This window comes from Giraffa tippelskirchi, chromosome 3 (assembly GCF_054371585.1).
Source record: "Giraffa tippelskirchi isolate mGirTip1 chromosome 3, T2T-mGirTip1v1.2.pri, whole genome shotgun sequence".
NCBI lineage: Eukaryota > Metazoa > Chordata > Mammalia > Artiodactyla > Giraffidae > Giraffa > Giraffa tippelskirchi.
The window spans coordinates 18,673,762-18,686,297 of NC_137277.1; positions in this window are offsets into that span (position 1 = coordinate 18,673,762).

Genomic DNA, 12,536 nt, shown 5'->3' on the forward strand with positions numbered 1-12,536 from the left:
CACTATGTATAAAATAAATAGGCTACAAGGATATATTATACTCCACAGGGGATATAGCTAACATTTTATAATAACTATAAAGGGCATATATTCTTTAAAAATTGTAAATTACTATGTTGTACACCTAAAACTAAATATTATTGTAAGTCAACTATTATTACAGTAAGTTTTTAATAAGTATAAAAATAAAAAGAACTTATCTTCATGGATTTCATGGTCTAGTGGAGAGAGATAACAATAAACTGAGCGGGAAATTATCAGCTGATAAGAAAAAGCAGGTGATGTGATCCTGGCTAAGATTACTGGGTGTCCTCTCATTTTCATTCTCTTTTTTTGGTTGCAAGATCTTGATCCCCATCCAGGGAATGAATTGGGCCCTCAGCAGTGAAAGAGTAGAGTCCTAACCACTGGATCCCCAGGCAATTCCACTCCTCATTTTCCTGTGTAACTCTGGACAGATGGCTGGCTCCCTTGAAGCTCAGTGTAGCCCTGAGGTTAAGTCCTAACTGAAGGAATGTAAGCAGAAGCCACCGCTGGGAAATATCCTTAAAGAAAGGGGCATGTCTTCCTACCGGCTGGAATGCAGAAGTGATGGCTGAAGCTCACACAGCCATATTGGACCAGGAGGAGGGAAACACCCACTGATAATGCCACAGATGGAAGATACCTGGGTAGGGCTCCTGACACTATGGGGGACCAGCCTAGACTTCCTGCACTGTGCAGTGCTTAGTCGCTCAGTCGTGGTCGACTCTCTGTGACCCTGTGGACTGTAGCCCACCAGTCTCCTCTGTCCATGGAATTCTCTGGGTGAGGACACTAGAGTGGATTGCCTTGCTCTCCTCCAGGGGATCTTCCCAACCCAGGGATCAAACCCAGGTCTCCCGCATTGCAAGTGGATTCTTTACCATCTGAGCCACCAGGGAAGCCCAAGAATATGGAAGTAGGTAGCCTATCCCTTCTCCAGGGGAACTTCTTGACGCAGGAATCGAACCAGGGTCTCTTGCATTATAGGCAGATTCTTTACCAGTTGAGCTACTGGAGAAGCCCCTAGATCTACATCCAGACTTTCACATCAAAGAGAAATAAACTCTGGTCTTGCTTAAGCCAATACGATTTGAGATTTTCTCTCATACATGGCCCACCCCGATTTTCCTTGACATGGGATAGAGTGGTTGGAGTTTTTTCTAAGTGGGTGATAAAAGATGTAGGGGTAACATTTGATTTGAGACCTGAATAGGCAGGGGGAGGTTGGGGAGAAGCATCCAGGCAGGATGGGGAGACTCAGGCAGGAATGATGCTGGTGCCCTGACAGAGCAGAAAGGCAGAGGGGAGAGGAGGGCAGGAATAGCCCGGAGCAGGGAATGGGTGTGGGGAATTCATGAAGGATTTTACCCAGGGAAGTGATGTCTTCTGATTTCTGTTTCTTAAAGGTCACTCTGAATGCCAGGTGGCCCCTGCATTTTAAGGGTCCAGAATGAATCCAGGAGGCCAGGTTCCAGGCTCCTGGGGTGATAGAGGAGCAGGACGGTGGACCTGGGGAGAAACAATAGAGATGGAGAGAAGAGGACGGGACCGTGGAGGTGGAGCCAATAGAATGAGCTGTGGCTGGATGCGGGGTGAGGGAAAGAGAAGAATCAAGGAAGTGCCTTGATTTGGGGCATGAGGAACCAAGTGAAGACTGGACAAGGCCCAGAATTTGTTTCTTTACTTATTTGTGTTTAGGGGTAAAGGTTAGAATTAAACAATACTGTGAACGCGTATCACCCATATGGTCTTTTTCAAATAGTAATTGTCTCATCCATGCTTTCAGCAGTGGGCTAAGGGACTGATTTTTGCACTGATTCCATTCAAAGTCAACACATATGAACTACCAACTTCGGGCAGAGCTGTGGGCAAGGTTTAATGGACTGAGTGATGGTCTCTGTCCTTAGGGCTTACAGTCTGTGGAGGAGAAAGACAGGGCCATGGATCACCCCAGTAGAGCCCAGGTGGGCTGTGACATAGGTGGGCTTGGGCTGAGCCATTTCAAGCTGCCAGGGGTGAGGAGTGTGGGAGGAGGGAGGCTTCACAGAATCGGGGATGCAAGAGCTGAGCCCTGAAGCTTCGGTTCAGCAGATATAGAAAGGAAAGGAGTCTCAGGTCAAGGGAACAGCATGTGTAAAGACCCAGAAGTCTAGGGAGTTCCCTCATGGCCTAGTGGTTAGGATTTCAAGCTTTCACTGCCATGGTCTGTGTTTAACCTCTGGTCATAGAACTGAGATCCTGCAAGCCAAGCCATGTGGCCAAAAAAAAAAGACCTAGAAACCTAGAGAACACAGAACCTTCAGAGAAGAGCAAGTGTCAAAACTCTGAGAGAGCTCACAGCCCCAACTTGAGGTCCCTTGAACAGATTCTATTCCCTGGGCTACCCCCCATGCCGTCTTCTACCCCATGATCTCTGGAGAGCCAGGTGGGCCTCACAGCTCTCCAAGGCCCCCCTTTGACTGCCCTCCTCCTCTGTTCTTGGAGAAACCCCACCCATCCTTCAAGGCCCTGCTGGAACCCTCCTCCCCCTCTTCCTTGAGCACTCAGCTCTCAGGAGATCCTGTTGACTCCCAGTTCATATCTCTGAGTGTCTTATATTTGCAAGATCTGATCTGGCTGCCCCCAGACAGACAGAAGCTTCCTTGCAGGATGCCCACCCCCGCCCCAAGCCAGCCCAAGGTGTGAGGGATGCAAGTCAAGGGGTACAGGATTCCAGGAGAGGAGGGCTGGACCAGCTCATCTCTGAACACACCTTTCCAGTTCCAGTCCAATTCCCCTGCTTCCCCATCCCCTCACCCCTTTCTGTGAGGATGACTGGTCCATTCACAACTACAAGGATTACTGCTCCACTTCCATTCACCCCCACACTGCTCTCATCCTCAACCCGTGCTGTACCTTATACCTCTGTTCCTCCCACCTGAGAAGGCTTGCTTCCTTTTCTCCTGATGGATTTTTCTTTAAAACTTTATTTTTTCAGATTATTTTATTATTCTGATTGTTATTTTATCCATTTTAATTTTTTTGGTTATGCCATGAGGCATGAGTGAACTTAGTTCCCTGACCAGGAATTGAACCCGTGCCACCTACAGTGGAAGAGCATAGTCTTAACCACTGGACCACCAGGGAAGTCCCATGGACTTTCCTAAGACTCAGCTCAGAGGACTCCCTGCAGACATCTTCACTTCCTAAATTACTCCTCCCTCGGGCCCCCCATTCTTTGTTCACACCCCTTGTTGTCGTCACACTCTGGTTATGTGCTACCACCTGCTGTCTCCATTGAACTCCTTGAGGATGGATGCTGCGTGGCCCTGGTCACCTGAGCCACAGGTGACCTTCAGTTTCCATGGCTCATTTTCCTCATTCATGACTCAGTCCCTTACCTGCATCCAGAGCAGATTATGTTCTCAAGCCCCTTTCCATCTGTCATCCCATTTGGTCCACACAATGGCCCAGAGTGAAAACCAACATGGGAGAGAGGAGGTGATCAGCTCAAGGTCACCTAACCGAGGGCAGAGCCACCTGACACAGCCGTTCACACTGAACCTAAATGTCCTCCTAGCCATGGGGCATGTGCCTTTAGGGCAAAATCCCAGTGGTCTAAGTCCCCAGTCCGAGAAGGCACAGGAAGTCACGTCTTCACTAGGCAATACCCATGAGTCCAGTTCATCTGGTCAGAACTTGTCCCCTCTGCCAGTCCCCTTCAACAGTCACCCCATGCTATCTGAACATCCACTCACCTTAGCTGCCACTGCTCATCATGGCTGCTTTGCTCTAGACTTGGGCCCAGACCCTCCCTTCCGTTCCCACAGGGGAACTGTCCAGCAAGGCTTTCTTTGAGGGGTTTCTGGGGAGAGCATCAAAGGATCACCCGCTGGGCAGTGAAGAGCAGGTGTGAGATTATGAGGTGGGTATGCCTTTAGTGGTCAGTGGCCCATCTAACACCTCACTGCTGAGGAGGCAGGTCACCTAACCACGATGACCCCAACCCCACCCCCTCACAGTCTCAGCCTCTGTTCCTTCAGGCCAAGAGAAAGAAAGCAGCCTTCCCTTCCTCGGTCCCCTGCCAAATCCTCACTTCTCACTGAGGACTGACCATGTACCAAGCTGACTGAAAATAAGAAGGATTCCTCCCCTCAGGAGAATGTCACAGCCAGTCCACAGGGCCTCCCTCGGGGACAACCTGTGCCAACCCATGGATCTGGACTGCGTGGTCTGGAATAACATCAGATGGGTCTGCAACCAAGTTACCAGGTGACTTCCACAGACCTGGCTGGGGATCCATCCTCGGTTCACCTCATTCCTGCCACATTTGACCTTGGCGCTGACTTCGATGAGCCCAAACTTTGACAAAGGCATCCATGGACCTTGGAGAGGGACCAAGTAAGTGCCTCCCTTCACACTGTAGGAAATGGTGGGGTTGGGATGGCAAAAGGGGCTGTAAGTGATGAAGATGAGGAGGTTGCAGGGTGTGACCCTGTGGGGCCAGTCTGATGTCCTCTCAAGATGTCCTGGAGCTCTGCTCAGTTCCCCAGGGTCCAGGCCTCTGACTATCTCCATCCGGCCCAGGGGCATGGCCAAGGGGAGGGGGGCCTCTCTCTTGTCTTATTTCCCCAGTGCCTGGCACTGGAACCTTCAGATGAATTGAACTGACCCGAGTCCACACTGGAATGAAATGAGCGAGAAGAGCCATCACTTCTTCCTGGAAAATCTTTAAAACAAGAGAAATGTGACATTGGGCAGATTTGGGGGAAACATCTACCAAATTCAATCAAAGTGACAAGAATGACCAAGAGCATGTGGTGTGGGGAGGAAGGACCAGAGGCCCATCTGCTCTGATGCTGCCTGGGTGACTGGTGGGCTGCAGGGGGCTGGTACCTGCAGAACAGCTGGGTAGATTCTCCTCCTAAGCCAGATATCCCCATGTCATCCCCCATCTCCTCACCTCCCACCTAGCTAGCTGCCGGTCCTTTCTGGCCCTGGAAGAGGTGCTCTCTTGCTGCCTCCTTCACTTGGCTGCCTCTTGGCTTCTGGGACAGGCAGAGGGCTAGGCACCTGGGCCCCCTGTGCTGTGCGGGGAAGGCAGGGCCTTCAGCTGGCAACCATTCGCTGCCATGCACCACAGGAAATGGCCCAGTCTGGACTAGGCCTTGGGACACATGCCACCAGCTGGGAGACTGGGCACCAATGTGGAGCACTGGGAGGCATCCCCAGGCCCCTTCACCAGGACCTCTCTGCTTCTACTGGCACCAAGGCCAAGGTTGGCAGGAGGGAGCCCAGGGCTTGACATCAAGCAGAACACCAGTGGACGGGCCCGGGTGGAGTCATCCACCCAGCTTCCTCATCTGTAAGAGGGAAAGAACAATAATAAACAGCGCCTTCCTCGAAGGGGCTTGCAGAGCTCAGAGAGATGATGTATGTGAAGCCTCAGGCACAGGAACCTGAACAGATCGGGTGTCCATTCGTTGGTTGTTCTTTCTTTCTTTTTTTTTCACTGAGCAGTGTGACATGTGGGATCAAACCCATGACCCCTGCCTTGGGAGTGCAGAGTCTTAACCACTGAATCACCAGGGAAGTCCCGTCATGGGTTATTCTTTTTACTGGGAAGCCACTTTACCTCTCTGTCAAATGGAGGGTGGGGGGGTTGCTGTAAGGATTAAGTGTGACCACCAGGTGAAGGCCCGCAGGGCAGTGCCTGGAGCAGATTCCTCGGCAAACAGGATTCCCTTTCTCCCTCTGCCAGGGTTGGGCACGTGCGGGCTCGTGGTGAGACCCAGGAAATGGCTGTGGAATTGCTGGGTATGCCACCTCTCTGACCTGGTCTCTGGGTTGCTATTGTTCGAATCCCAAGCAGGAAATCCCCAAGCTGGCAGTCGCGGAACCGGCACTCTCCCTTTACAGATGAGGTCACAGAAGCCCAGAGAGGGGCAAGCACTTGTCCCACGTCCCACAACCAGGCTGGTTCCAAGGGGGCTGGGACACGGTTTCCTCCCTCTCTGCAGTGTCCACAAAACCCCCTTTCTGTCTGCTTTCAAACCTCTGTTCATCCTTGCCAATCTGAACTCATCTTTCAGCCCAGGAACAGGTGACCAGCTCCAGCAACACCCCCACTCCCCAAGAGCAGAGACTGCCCTGCTAGGGGGTGAGGGGAGGGCCACGGCGGGGGCCGAGAATGCGGCTGCTCTGGCCTGGGGGCCTGGGCCGGGCTGCCGACAGAGGAGCCAGTGTGCCCAGACATTGGAGCTTTGTGAGCTCAGAGCACCGTGTGGGGACGTTGTTTTTGTTGACCTGAGATTGTTTCAGGTTGACAGAGGGGCAGCGTCTTAGCGTCCAGGTGCCAGTTCTTTAGAGCCAGTCGCAGTCTTGAGGAGAGGGTGGCTGGGTTGCCCTAGCCTGGGGCAAGAAGAGGAAGGGGCTGCTTGAGCTGGTTCCCCTAGGGGTGGAGGGGAAGGCTACAGAGGAAGAGTGAGTGAGCCCCCAAGGGAGGGCACCAGGACAGAGGGAGGCGAAAGCAAGCACCCGTGCAGCTTGGGGCCTGAGCAGAGGGGCCTGGCCAGAGTGAGGATGGACAGAGGCAGGACAGGCGCATCCAGAGGTTGGGACGGACCTGCTGGGAGGCTGGGCGCTCCAAGAACCCGGCCATCAAAGGCTAGTCCACGAAGGAAGACCCAGGAGAATCGTAGGGGCCAGGAGGGCCTTGGGAGGCCTCGAGGGCTGGCCAGTGGGGTTGGGTGGGGTGGGCCAGACTCACAGCTGTCCAGATGTAGGTGAGAGATAACTCTGTTTACCAGGCACCCAGCGGGAGCGGGGCAGGAGGGGTGGAAGGGGCTCCCAGGGCCTGTGGGGCGGGCAGATTAGGAGGCGGGGGCATGAGTCAGGGGTTTGGGAGCTGCCCCTGGGGCCCGGGAGCCGGGACCTATTGCCGGCTGGAGCAGGTGTGAGCTCATCTGGGCGCAGAGGCCACTGGCAGCTGCAGGAGCTCGCCGAGGGACCCCTGAGGCTTGTGAGCAGGTGAGCAGGGCAGGGAGGGGCTGGGGTGGTCCTGAGGCACCGGTCCTGAAGATTTCTGCAGGTGCCCAACCTGAATATGGGCCCAAGCGGGCATGGGCGCCGGCAGGTGTTAGGGGAAAAAGGGCTGGCACGTGGCAGCAGAGGTGTGTGAGTGTGTGTGTGGAGGGGCGAACCTGATTCCCCTCCAGGTGTGGGTCCTTGTCAGGCCCCTATTTACCAGCCCCTTGAATCACACAGGCTAGGGTCTCCCAGCTGCCCAGCCCCCTCTTTCCTCCATGTATGGGGATCCCCAAGCCACTCTGTCTCCTACTTAGGAGGAAAATTGTCAGCTGACGCTGTTCATTTTGAAACATTTCCAGGGACTCTAGCCAAGGAGACCTGGAGCTGTCCCCATCTTCGGGGGTGTTGGGAGGGAAAGGAGGAGTCCCCCATCACCTGAAGGTCTCCAAACACAGGTTAATTCCATGGGAACTGCAGGAAAATCAGAAGGGAATGAAGACAGCAAGTCTGCCTTTCATCTCTAGGAGCAGAGCTAATGATAGCAAACATTCAAAGAGAGCTCTTTATGTGCCAGGCACTACTCTTTTTTCATTTTAACTTTTTATTTTATATTGGGATATAGCTGATTAACAATATTGTGACAGTTTCAAGCGAACAGCAAAGGGACTCAGCTATACATATATGCATGTATCCATTCTCCTCCAGTTCCCTTCCCATCCAGGCTGGCCAGGCACTATTCTGAGTGCTCTATATGCATGAACTTTCTTAATGCTGCAATAGGTCTATGGGGTAGATGGCATTATGGTGGTGGTGGCTTAGTCTCTAGGTCATGTCCTACTCTTGCGATCCTATGGACTGTAGCCTGCCAGGCTCCTCTGTCCATGGGACTCTCCAGGCAAGAATACTGGAGTGGGTTGTCATTTCCTTCTCCAGAGGATCTTCCCGACCCAGGAATTGAACCCGGGTCTCCTGCATTGCAAGCAGATTCTCTACCAACTGAGCTATGAAGTAGCGTTATGATTATCCCCATTTTACAGATGAGAAAACTGAGGCACAGAGAGGTTGAGTTACTTGCCCAAGGTCACACAGTGAGAGGCAGGGCTGGGATTTGAACCCAAGCAGCCTGACTGCAGAACCCACACTCTTAGTCACTAATACTAAACCAGCTAATAGATATTTTATCTTCTGGGAGGGAACTCAGCACCATGGTTAGAGCGGTAGCTGGAGCAAGATAGGCCAGGGTTTAATGTTGCCTCTGCTGTCTACCTGCTAGGCAACCAGGGCAGGTAAGCCTCTCTGAACCTCATCTTTCTCATCTGTAAAGTGTGGCTAATGACACTACCCACTTCACAGTGTGGTTTGCGGATCATCAGAGATAAGACAGCGCAGCTATGTATGGTGTCAGGGTGATTACACAAAGGTGGTGTCCTGTGCTACCAGGGAGCCTTCCCCGTCATCTGGTCCCCCCCACCAGCCCAGTCTCTTCCAGCTGTGTTCCACCTCCTGGGCCCCAGATGCCCTGCTCCCCTTTATCTGCCTGGCCCTGGCTGGTGGGCTGGCCAAGTGTTTGGTGCACTTTCAGACACAAGTCAGCCATCGAGGTCCAGGCTCTTATCAGTGCCCACAGAGCAAGGCCTGCAGCTGGGCGGTGGCTGGGCCTGGGGCAGGCAGCAATCTGGGTCACGAGTGCACCCTCTAAGGCCCCAGAGGGGCTCAAGGCACCTACGTTCTCCCCTCTTCTCTCTCACTGATGTCTCAGGGCCCCAGCAGGAGGGCCTCCCATTGTACAGACAGGGTGACTGAGCCTTAGAGAGAGTCTGGGTGATGCCAGTCAGTGGCAGAGAGGCAGCCTGGATGTTTCTGGGTGCTCTGGCTCTGGAGGGACCCTCTCCCCTCTCAGATGGGAAACTCAGATCACAGTGCCTGCCCAAGGACGGCGGTGTTTAGCACCTCAGGGTCGACTAGGTGGAAGCGGCTAGAGATCTGAGGCCCAGGTGGTGACAAGGCCAGAGAAGGAAGAGAGAGGTTAAAGATGGGAGAAGAGGAAGGAGAAGGGGACAGGGAAGGACAGAAGAGGGAGAGAAAAAAGGTGCATGAGGACTTCCCTGATAATCCAGTGGCTAAGACTCCGTGCTCCCAATGCAGGGGGCCCTGGTTTGATCCCTGGTCAGGGAACTAGAATTCATATGCTGCAACTAAGACCCAGTGCAGCCAAATAAATAAATATTTTAAAAATAATAATAATAATAAAATATAATTAAAAAAAAAAAGTTTTCTCTGCAATACCAGAGACCTCGAATGCCAAGTTCCCTGCAGTAGGGACACCCCATCCTCAGACTTTAGAATTCCCTGCCATGGCCATCACTTGCCCTACAACCACCCCAAGGCAGGGACCCTTGCCTTCCTCAGTTTGGGTCAGGGGCTCGCTCATGCACCTTCTCCATCTCTAAGGACTGCAGGACTATCCATTCCTCAGAAACAGAGCTTTGTGTACAGCTCTTTCTGTATATACTCCCTGTCTTATTCCCTTTCACAGTGCCCAGCCTTCTCTGACATGGTCTTCTCTCTGCCTCTTGCCACCATTCCTAACACCTGGACTAGCCCTTCCCATCTCTCAGCCCTTCAAATCCCACCAGTGCTCTGGGGCAACCACCAGTGTCCCCTCCTTCAGGGACACTCTGGCCCCCACCCCATCAGCAAGTCCTACTCTCCCTCCTGCCACAAACATCCTTGGCAACCAGCACAGTCCGCTCACTGCTTGCGTTTGTTTGGGGCACGTGTTTTCTCCTGAACCTCTTCACCTGTCACGTGTTCCTGGCTGGTCTCCCCAGCCAGGGCTGTGAGCTTCCGGAGAGCTGAACAGTGTCTCGTTCATCTCAGCTTCCCAGGCTCTATGCCAGGCATGGAGGGGCACAGTTGTCAATCTGACTCAAATCCGTGTCGCTACAACACGCTGTGCAGCCTGCCGTGGGTGAAGGGGTGAAGGATGTCCCTCCACACCCAGTCTGGGCCACAGCAGGGCACCCCCGTGTTCTCTTGGGCTGGTCCTCACAGTCCTGGGGTGGGCGTCCTTCCTCTCCACTAGAGACACAACTGAGGAAATGGAGGTGCAGGTCTCCATGGCCTCCTGGCTGGGTCCTAGTCATCCTGTCTCCCCAGCCCCAGAGCCCCAAGCCTGCAAGGGGGAGCCATTCTTCCACTCTTTCCACGTGCTTTTTTTTTTTTAATTTTTATTATAGTTGCTTTACCACATTGCATTAATTTCTGATTTACAGCAAAGTGAATCGGTTATACATATACATATAGCCTCTCTCTTTTGAATTCCCTTCCCACTCAGGTCAACTCAGATCATCGAGTAGAGTCCGCTGTGCTACACAATAGGTTCTCAGTAGTTATCTATTTTATAAACAGTAATCAACACGTGTTTATTGAGCACCTACTACGTGGCAACCATTCTGCTAGGAGTGGTGGATCTGGTGGGGATTGAGACATGCAGGATCTCAGTGCTCATGTCGCTTCCCTTTTAGAGGCATCCTCAGACCATACATGGGCTTCCCTAGTGGCTTAGACAGTAAAGAATTCACCTGCAATGCAGGAGACCTGAGTCAGAAAGATCCCCTGGAGAAGGCACTGGCTACCCACCCCAGTCTTCTTCCCTAGAGAACTCTATGGACAGAGGAAACTGGTGGGCTACAGTCCATGGGATCGCAAAGAGAATGACACAACTAAATGACTAATACTCACTCAGACCATATATACACAAATGAATCAAGAAACCAGAAAATGACAGACTGGGTTAAGTGATTGTTAGGGTGGTTAGAAAAGGAATCTGAAGAGCTGGCATGTGAGCTGAGGAATGGGAAGGGCTGAAGTCGGGGGAGGGACATCCAGGACATGGACAAAGCACGTGCAAAGGCCCTGGGGCAGGAAAGGGCTTGGTAAGCAGGCCAGTGGAATAGGTGGTGAGAGAGCAAGAGAAATGGAGTTCAAGATGGAGTAGGGGAGAGAAGCAAGGCCACATCATCCAGGGCCTGTGAGCCACTCCTAAGGATATCGCAGCCCTATGCCCAGCAGGAAGCAGCCATTTCTGGGAGAAGACGGTGTTTTGTGGAGACTCTCAGCTAAGCTCCCTAAAAGAGGGACAGGTCATCTCCTGAAGTTAGCTGATTTCTGGGGAGGGGCAGAAAAGGAAGTTAGGTGAGGACTGGTGGATGGAGGAAGGAGTTTATTTGAAGAACAATCCCCATCCTCCCAAACACCCTTAGGTTGATGCCAGCCAAGTTTCATCTTCCCTGCACTGTACTGTCTGCGGCCCCTGCACACCTGCCCTCACTCCTGCAAACCCAGCTCCTCCCCTCAACCCCCCCACTTATACTTCTTTCCTCTGACCCCCCACCTTGTCTCCTAATACTCAGGATCCCACTTTGATCAAATGCAGCCCCCTGGGGGGGATGAAGGGGAGACCCCAGCTTGCCCTGTGCCTCACCCAGCCTGTACCTTCCCCCCAACCCACCACAGGAACTCCCAGCGTGGGTTATGCTGGGGGCTCAGATCACCACAGACAATTGAACAATCGGGACAGCACCATGGGGGATCCAGAGGTGAGTCTTTGGTGGTGTCTGGAGGGCTCCCACCTGGGGGTTCTGGGAACCCAGCCCTGGACTCCCACCTGCAGAGCCCCCCACAGCCCAGCCCTGATGGCAGCTTCTCACAGGACTATGAAGATAAACTGCCGGAGAGTCTAGAGCAAGAGGAATATGAAGACCATGATCCCATCACGATCACAGTGGAAGACGCAGAAGGTGGCACAATTCAGGAGGAGGAGGCAGAAGGTGAGCCCATCTCCCACTCTCCTGTTGGGATGAGCCGCTGAACCCCATCACTGACAGGTGGGGAGCTTGTCCTCGCTTTCCTCCCCCTTTCCACCAGCCCAGCCCCAGGGCCAGTTCTCCCACAATCCTGGCTGATTGAAGGATAAACAGAGTTTTGTTTGAAATGATCACAGGAGGTGACTGGGTGTGGTGTGGGGGCAGGACCAGTCACCCGTTACTGTGCCCCGTAGATTTGTGAGCGGGCAGTCGGCCCTGTCTGGAATGAGGACATGAGCCCCCATGCCATTTGTGCCCATCCAGCTTCCGGGCCAGGTGCTGGGCCTGTTCTGAGAATATTGTTCTGTTTGGAAGTCCAGAAGCCCTGAGAAATGGGGGGCTGCGGGGACCCTCAGGGCAGAGAGACATGAGGAAACCTTCCTGGGCTTGTCCAAGGTCTTGGTTGGGGAGCCCTGGGAGGGGACCTGTTTACTGTCAACTGGACTTAAGTGCTGGCAATTGATATAGGAGATAAGAGGCCCCTCTGGGAAATGAGGGCTGGAGGGTGTGGGGGCCAATATAAAGGCAGCCCCCACCCTGGCTCCCAGAGCTCCGCGTGGAGGTGGTGAGAAGCTGCTGGGCCAGTAAGATTGTTGAGGCAGGTGGGAAAAAAGAAGGGAATCTGGTCCCGGAAGG